General features: G+C 41.4%; 1 protein-coding gene across 4 annotated transcripts in view; it reads left to right on the top strand.

Moving 5' to 3' along the window:
* Positions 1-7,694: 7,694 nt before the first annotated feature.
* c6h11orf65 (chromosome 6 C11orf65 homolog) overlaps positions 7,695-8,070 on the top strand; it is a 63,092-nt gene continuing 62,716 nt past the window's right edge. For all 4 annotated transcript variants that reach the window (XM_060826696.1, XM_060826695.1, XM_060826694.1 and 1 more), the window contains exon 1: positions 7,695-7,747. The gene's annotated coding sequence lies outside the window, so the exon portion shown is untranslated. The remainder of the gene's footprint in view (positions 7,748-8,070) is intronic.

Here is an 8,070-nt window from a genome sequence, read left to right as displayed (position 1 = left end):
TACACAGTATTCTAAAAGCGGTCTAACCAATGTCCTGTACAGCCGCAAAATGACATCCCAACTCCTTTACTCAATGTTCTGACCAAAGAAGCTAAGTGTGCTCAACACCATCTTCACCACCCCATCTACCTTTGACTCCACTTTAAAAAAACTCTGCACTTGCACCCCTAGATCTCTTTGAGGACGGATGTGGTTGCATTGGAGGCAGTTTTTAAGGAGGTTAACTAGATTCCAAAATACAAGGTTTGTCTTATGAAGAGAGATTAAATGGGTTAGGCCTACACTCTCTGGAGTTCAGAAGAATGAATGGAGATCTAATTGAGGTATATATGCTGCTAACAGTGATTACCAAAATAGATCTAGAAAGAGTATTTCCTCATGTGGGACAATCTAGAATGAGAGGTAATAATTTTAGGATAAGGGGTAGCAGACTTAAAACAGAGATGAGGAGAAATTAATTCCCTCACAGGGCTTTGAGTCTGTGGAATTTACTACCCCAGAGTACAGTGGACATTGGGACATTGAGAAAATTTAAGCTGGAGGTAGTCAGATGTTTAATTTGTAACATGTTAAAGGGTTATGGAGAGTGAGCAAGAAAGTGGAGTTGAGACCAAGGTTGGATCAGCCAGGATTGCATCAAATGGCAGAGTAGGCCGGAGGGGATAAATTGTTTACTCCTGTTCCTAGTTCTTATGTCTCTTCTGTGTGATTTGTTTTCAAATTTTGTTCCAATAACTCTGCGTAGTAACGGGTCACTTTGTGACAGTAAAGGTTCTGTTGTTCTTCTAAAGGCATTAGGGGAGATAAGGAACTGGCTCGAAATTGGAATTTAAAAGATACTACTATGACAATCAGAGTTATAAAGTAAGTTTTGAAGATTAAATGGTATGTGATGAATGAAGTAGATTTGATGTAGAAATGTGATTTTAGCATCAGCTTTTGTAGGATTATTAGGAAGTGAAAATATAGCATGTCTTCATTTGATCAACTTAAGCATTTTGATAGCTCTTCAACTGACCTATTATTTCACTGGGAAATAACAGTAGGTTATAACATTCTGAAATAAAACAGAAGGTTCTAGAGAAAGTCTTGCAAGTCTGAAAGAGAAACAAAGTTAATGTTTCAAGTCCAATATGACTTAGAGTCATAGAAATATACAACACAGAAACAGACCCTTCCATCCAACTCATCCATGCCAGTCAGTTGTCCTAAATTTAATGTAGTCCCATATCACTCTAAATGCCCATCCAATTGCCTTTAAAAGGTTGTAATTGTACCAGCCTGCATCATTTTCTCTGGCAGCTCATTCCAACTGTAAGTAATCTAATCTAATCTAATCTAATCTAATGCACGTACCACTCTCTATGTGAAAAAGTTCCCCTTAGGTCCCTTTTAAATCTTTTCCCTGTCACCTTAAACCTATGCCCTTTAGTTTTGGATTCCCCTACTCCTGGGAAAAAAAAACTTGTCTATTTACCCTATCCATGCCCCTCATGATCTTATAAACCTCTATAAGGTCACTTCTCAGGCTCCGACACTCCAGGGAAAACAGCCTCTCTGTGTAGCTGAAACCCTCCAACCCTGGCAACATGCTCGTAAATCTTTCTGAACCCTTTCAAGTTTCACAACATGCTTCCTCTAGCAGGGAGACCAGAATTGAACTCGGTATTCCAAAGGTGTCCGAACCAAAGTCCTGTACAACTGCAACAGGATATCCCATCTTCAATATACAATGCTCTGACCATTGAAGGCAAGCATGCCATTGGCCTTCTTCACCACCCTGGATACCTGCAACTCTACTTTCAAGGAACTATGCATCTAAACCCTAGGTCTCTTGGTTTGGCAACACGCCCCAGGACCCTACCATTAACTGTATAAGTCCTGCCCTGTTTTACCAGAACAAATCGCTTCAGAGTGCATTTGGGAAGATTAACGAACAGTGAAATTAACAACTAATCTTGGAGGAACCTGTCTGGGAGAGGTCACAGCATAGAAACAGATAAGTGAATATTTAAGCGTGGCCTTACAGTAAGTCTGCAGTAGTAAGTAGAGTGTGTTCTTTCTTGATTATACATTTTATTGAGGTATGTTTCTTGATTAAACTTAAAATGTGGAGATCCAAGATGGCGGCGACTCAGCAAGTCTGAGTCTACAGAGCCCTTCCCAAAACCTGGGAAAAGTGGGTTTCCTGCCCCCACCACACTTGCCAAACCACCCAAAAAATTTCTTTAATCTTAATTAGCTGCTGAATATTATATTTAAACAGTCTAATACTGAGTGGATAATGAGTAAATCAAAGGGACCCCGCAGCTCTCAGAAAACAAAGACCCCTCCCCCACCCTCCTCTCCTCCGGCTGCAGCTGATGTAAAAACAGGCCTTATAGAGATGATTGCTAGATTGGAATCGACACTCGTCAATTTCATCGCAGAATCCCGACAGAGATGGAATGCATTCGAAGAAAAGCTGCAGAAACAGAATCACTCTATCGGAGAATTGCAGGGCCGAGTGGAGGGGGCGGAACTAAAGGCCACGACCTCCGAGGCTGCAGCTCAAACAGCCGCAGAACAGGTGCGAACCCTCGAGCAGAGAATCAGGGCCTTTGAAATCTACATCGATGATATTGACAACAGAAATCGGAGAAAGAATATTCGGTTGGTGGGCCTTCAAGAACAAGAAGGGAAAGGACAGTTAGCAGCATTTCTGGAGTGATGGCTGCCCCAGCTTTTAAACCTGGGGGCTGAAACTGACCGGGTAAGGGTGGAGTGGGCCTACCGGGTCGCAGTACGCGGATCTGGCCCAAACCAGCGCCCACGCCCGGTCCTGTTCCGGCTGCAGAGTTATAGGGAGAGGCAGATACTCCTGGATGCCTCCAGAAAGCTTGGAAAGGATCCTAAAGCTATGATTCATGAAGGATCCAAGATTATGTTATTTCAGGACTTCTCCCCGGCTTTGGCACGAAGAAGGAAGGCGTTTGATGAGGTGAAGAAATGTTTAAGGGACTTAGATATTCAATACACCTTACGCTACCCAGCGACGTTATGCTTTACCCACGAAGGATCAGAGTATAATTTTAGATCATCGGAAGAGGCCAAGAAACTTTTAGACTCGGTTAAATAAATCGTAAGAGACAATTTATGTTGGCTTGCCTCTCCCACACTCCGTGGGGAGAAATGGATACTTTATTCTACTTTACTTTTGCCTCTGGGAGCGGGGTTGTCTTCCTTGCTATGTTATTATACTTAACTGTAATCTGTTGGAGTTGTAATTTTATAGTTATGTGTGTTTGTACGTGGCATTGATGCTAGCCGATATACTCAGGTATGGGTGGGGAGGGGTGGGGGTGCGGCGCTCACTGTTAACTCTAGCTCGGTATTATATCTAAATCCTATTAAGGAGCGCCCGGGTTGAGGGTGGGACACTGTTTGGGAGAGGATATGGTGGAACGTTGGAAAGGTAGTAAGGCCCCCTGAGAACAAGGGGAAGATCTCCATTCAAACATGTTTAATTTTTTTTTGTTCTTATTGTTTGGAAATAACTTCCTTTTTATCATACTGTTATGAGTGTATTAGAGAACATTTTCTCTTATTTGAAGGATGTAAGCGACTCAACTATACACTCTGGATGATTGTGGATTAGTTGAATTTTGATGATTATATATTTAAGATCTATTTTTATATTAATGTTTGTGCTTGAAAATTCTGCTTATTTTTGTAAATTTGTCAAAATGTTAAATTCCCAATAAAAATATCAATAAAAAAAAACTTAAAATGTAAGGCATAACTATTAATTTAACCTGGACCAGTGTTTTATAGAGGAATAAGATGGTGTTATTGTCTGGGTCTGTAGACTGTGAAGAGCAAAAATGGCCTTTAGTAGAGTGATATGCTCTTCTTGTCAGATGTGGGATTTTAGGGAGCGTTTACTGAGGATTATATTTGCAATAAATGTTGTTGTTTGCAAATCCTATCAGATTGAATGGATCAGTTGGAGAGACAGAGGCAATGAGAAATTTACAAGAACAAGGGGATATGATGGATGGCAGTTATAGGAAGGGTGGGAAAAGTTGCAGATACACTCAGGTAGATGGGTTAACTCCAGGAAAAGTAGAAGAGGTAGGCAGTTAGTGCAGGAGTCATCTGTCGCTATTCTCTTTTCAAACAAGAATGCTGTTTTGGAAAATGTAGCGGGTGATGGATTCTCAGAGGAACGTAGCATGAACAGCCAAGTTTCTGGTATTGAGATTGATTCTAATGCAATGAGGGGTACGCCGAGTTCCAAGAGATCAATTGTGTTAGAGACATTTCTGTGGCCAGCAGAATGTTGTGTTGATTCCCTGGTGCCAGGATCAAGGATATCTCACAGAGGGTGCAGAATGTTCTCAAGGGGGAGAGGGACCAGTAGGAGGACATTGTACACATTGGAACCAATGACATAGGAATGGAAAAAGGTTGAAATTCTGAAGGAAGATTACAGAGAGTTCGGCAGAAATTTAAAAAGGAGGTCCTCGAGAGTAGTAATATCTGGATTACTCCTGGTACTACAAGCTCGTGAAGGCAGGAATAGGAGGATAGAGCAGATGAATGCATGGCTGAGGAGCTGGTGTATCAGAGAAGGATTCACATTTTTGGATCATTGGAATCTCTTTTGTGATAGAAGTGACCTGTACAAGAAGGACAGATTGCACCTAAATTGGAAGGGGACTTATAAACTGGCAGGGAGATTTGCTAGAGTTGTTTGGGAGGATTTAAACTAATAAGGTGGGGATGAGGGTGGGGGGAGGGTGGAACCCACGGAGACAGTGAAGAAAGAGATCAATCTGAGACCGGTACAGCTGAGAACACAAGTAAGTCAAACAGTCAGAGACGAAGCATAGAACAAGGTAGGACTGATAAATCAAACTGCATTTATTTCAATGCAAGAGGCCTAACAGGGAAGGCAGATGAACTCAGGGCATAGTTAGGAACATGGGACTGGGATATCAGAGCAATTACAGAAATATGACTCAAGGATGGACAGGACTAGTAGGTTAATGTTCTAGGATACGAATACTACAGGAAGGATAGAAAGGGAGGCAAGAGAGGAGGGGGTGTGGCATTTTTGATAAGGGATTGCATTACAGATGTACTGAGGGAGGATATTCCTGGAAATACATCCAGGGAAGTTATTTGGGTGGAACTGAGAAATAAAAAAGGGATGATCACCTTATTGAGATTGTATTATAGACCCCTTAATTGTCAGAGGGAAATTGGGAAATAACTTTATAAGGAGATCTCAGTTATCTGTAAGAATAATAGGGAGGTTATGGTAGGGGATTTTAACTTTCCAAACATAGACAGGGACTGCCATAGTGTTAAAGGTTTAGATGGAAAGGAATTTGTTAAGTTTTCTGATTCAGTATGTGGATGTACCTACTTGAGAAGATGCAAAACTTGACCTACTTTTGGGAAATAAGGCAGGGCAGGTGACTGAGGTGTTAGTGAGGGAGCATTTTGGGGCCAGTGACTAAAGTTCTACTAGTTTTAAAATAGCGATAGAAAAGGACAGACCAGATCTAAAAGTTGAAGTTCTAAATTGGAGAAAGGCCGATTTTGACAGTATGAGGCAAGAACTTTCAAAAGCTGATTGGGTGCAAATGTTCGCAGGTAAAGGGACGGCTGGAAAATGGGAAGCTTTCAGAAATGAGATAACGAGAATCCAGAGAAAATGTATTCCTGTTAGGGTGAAAGGAAAGGCTGGTAGATAAGAGGAATGCTGGATGACTAAAGAAATGAGGGTTTGGTTAAGAAAAAGAGGGAAGCATATGTCAGGTATAGACAGGATAGATCGAGTTAATCCTTAGAAGAGTATAAAGGCAGTAGGAATATACCTATAAGGGAAATCAGGAGGACAAAAAGGGGACATGAAATAGCTTGGCAAATAGGGTTAAGGAGAATACAAAGAGATTTTAGAAATACATTAAGAACAAAAGGGTAACTAGGGAGAGAATAGGGCTCCTCAAAGTTCAGCAAGGCGGCCTTTCTGTGGAGCTGCAGAAAATGGGGGAGATACAAAATGAGTATTTTGCATCAATATTTACTGTGGAAAAGGACATGGAAGATATAGAATGTAGGGAAATAGAAGGTGACATCTTGAAAAATGTCCATTTTACAGAGGAGGAAGTGCTGGATGTCTTGACACGCATATAAGTGGATAAATCCCCAGGACCGTATCAAGTGTACCCTAGAACTCTGTGGGAAGGTAGGGAAGTGATTGCTGGGCCTCTTACTGAAATATTTATATCATCAATAGTCACAGGTGAGATTCCGGAAGACTGGAGGTTGGCTAACGTGGTGCAAATATTTAAGAAATGTGCTAAGGACAAACCAGGGAACTATAGACCAGTGAGCCTGATGTCGGTGGTGGGCATCTTGAGGGACAGGATGTCCATGTATTTGGAAAGGCAAGGACTGATTAGGGCTAGTCAACATGGCATTGTGAGTGGGAAATCATGTCTCACAAACTTGATTGAGTTCTTTGAAGAAGTAACAAAAAGGATTGATGAGGGCAGAGTGGTAGATGTGATTTATGTGGACTTCAGTAAGACATTCAACAAGGTTCCACATGAGAGACTGGTTAGCAAGGTTAGATCTCATGGAATACAGGGACAACTAGGTGAATTGGCCATGCTAAATTGCCTGTAGTGTTAGGTAAGGGGTAAATGTAGGGATATGGGTGGCTTGTGCTTTGGTGGGTCGGTGTGGACTTGTTGGGCCGAAGGGCCTGTTTCCACACTGTAAGTAATCTATACACTTACTACCCTGTAGTTCTCAAGGGATTCACTTGATCTATATCTGACATATGCCTCCTTCTGAAGGGCAAGGCTGATAGAGTAGGGAATGCTGGACGGCTAGAGAAATTGAAGCCCTGTCTAGGGGCCCAGTCATGCACAAAAATTAGGGGGTATTTTTTAAAAAGTACCAGTAAAATCCAATCCCTTGACTAAAAGCTACCATTTTGACATTCCTAGAGATGAATCATAATCATGTTTTGCAAAATTACTCAATTCCAAAGAGTTATTTACTCTTGTTAATTTTGTGTTGTTAGAGTGGAAACATATTTTTAACCCAGTGTGTTTTGGACAGGATTGAAATTTATATAACTCTATTAAATGTTTAGCATTTGCCCTATGTTGATAATCTTATTATGAAAACTCAAGCTCTCAGGGTTCTTGTGGTAGTGTCCCTACCCCTAAGCCCAGGTTGAAGCCCATCTGCTCCAGCGATGAGTAATAATATCTGAGCAAGTTGATATAGAGAAATATAAAAATACCATCTCCTGAAACCTCAGTTGGATAACGGTGACAATCAAAACTGCAAATCCTCACTCTCCAGCAATGCTGCCTGCGCTGCTCGAGTATTTGCAGCTTTTCTTATTTTTATTCCAGATTTCAATCAAACGCCGTAATTTGCTTTTTGGGGTTTGTACAATTTGCTTAATTTACGGGAAAGCCATAACGCAAAGTTCTTCTTCAAACACACAAAAGACTACATTATTACCAGTTTTGGAAATACAACCTCTTGAGAAATACAAAACCCCCGCAACAAAGGCAAAGCGTGGCTCCTGTTGACTGTTGCCAGGGCGACGGTTTGTGCCGACGTCGCTTCCGTGATAACCATAGCGACCATGCATCACTTCCTCTGTCACCATAGCGACCTGACGCTCATGCTGAATGTGAAGAAGCAGCTCCACGAACTAAAGACGTTGATGGTAAGTACCTGTGGACCGTGGCCAAGGCTGGGTACATGATAAAGTTATTCACGTCAATTTTTTAAAGTAATAGATAAAATATACTTGAATTCCGGGTCGTATTCCTAAAAGGATGAAGGAATTATTTTTTGCAGTAATCGACGTCCATCCCCTTTTGCTAATGACTTGAATTATGACTTGTTTTGCCTTTATATGGACATAATTTGGGATTTTCATCTGTAGTTTGTTACCAGTGGCACTTTACGATGAACCACAATTATAAATGTGGACACCAGGTAAACCATTCAACGCATCGAGCTTACACCGGTTCCATTACCTAGTGC

This window comes from Hemiscyllium ocellatum, chromosome 6 (genome assembly GCF_020745735.1).
Source record: "Hemiscyllium ocellatum isolate sHemOce1 chromosome 6, sHemOce1.pat.X.cur, whole genome shotgun sequence".
In the NCBI taxonomy this organism is placed as follows: domain Eukaryota; kingdom Metazoa; phylum Chordata; class Chondrichthyes; order Orectolobiformes; family Hemiscylliidae; genus Hemiscyllium; species Hemiscyllium ocellatum.
The sequence above is the reverse complement of the archived record's forward strand: the minus strand, read 5'-3'. Positions and strand labels throughout refer to the sequence as shown.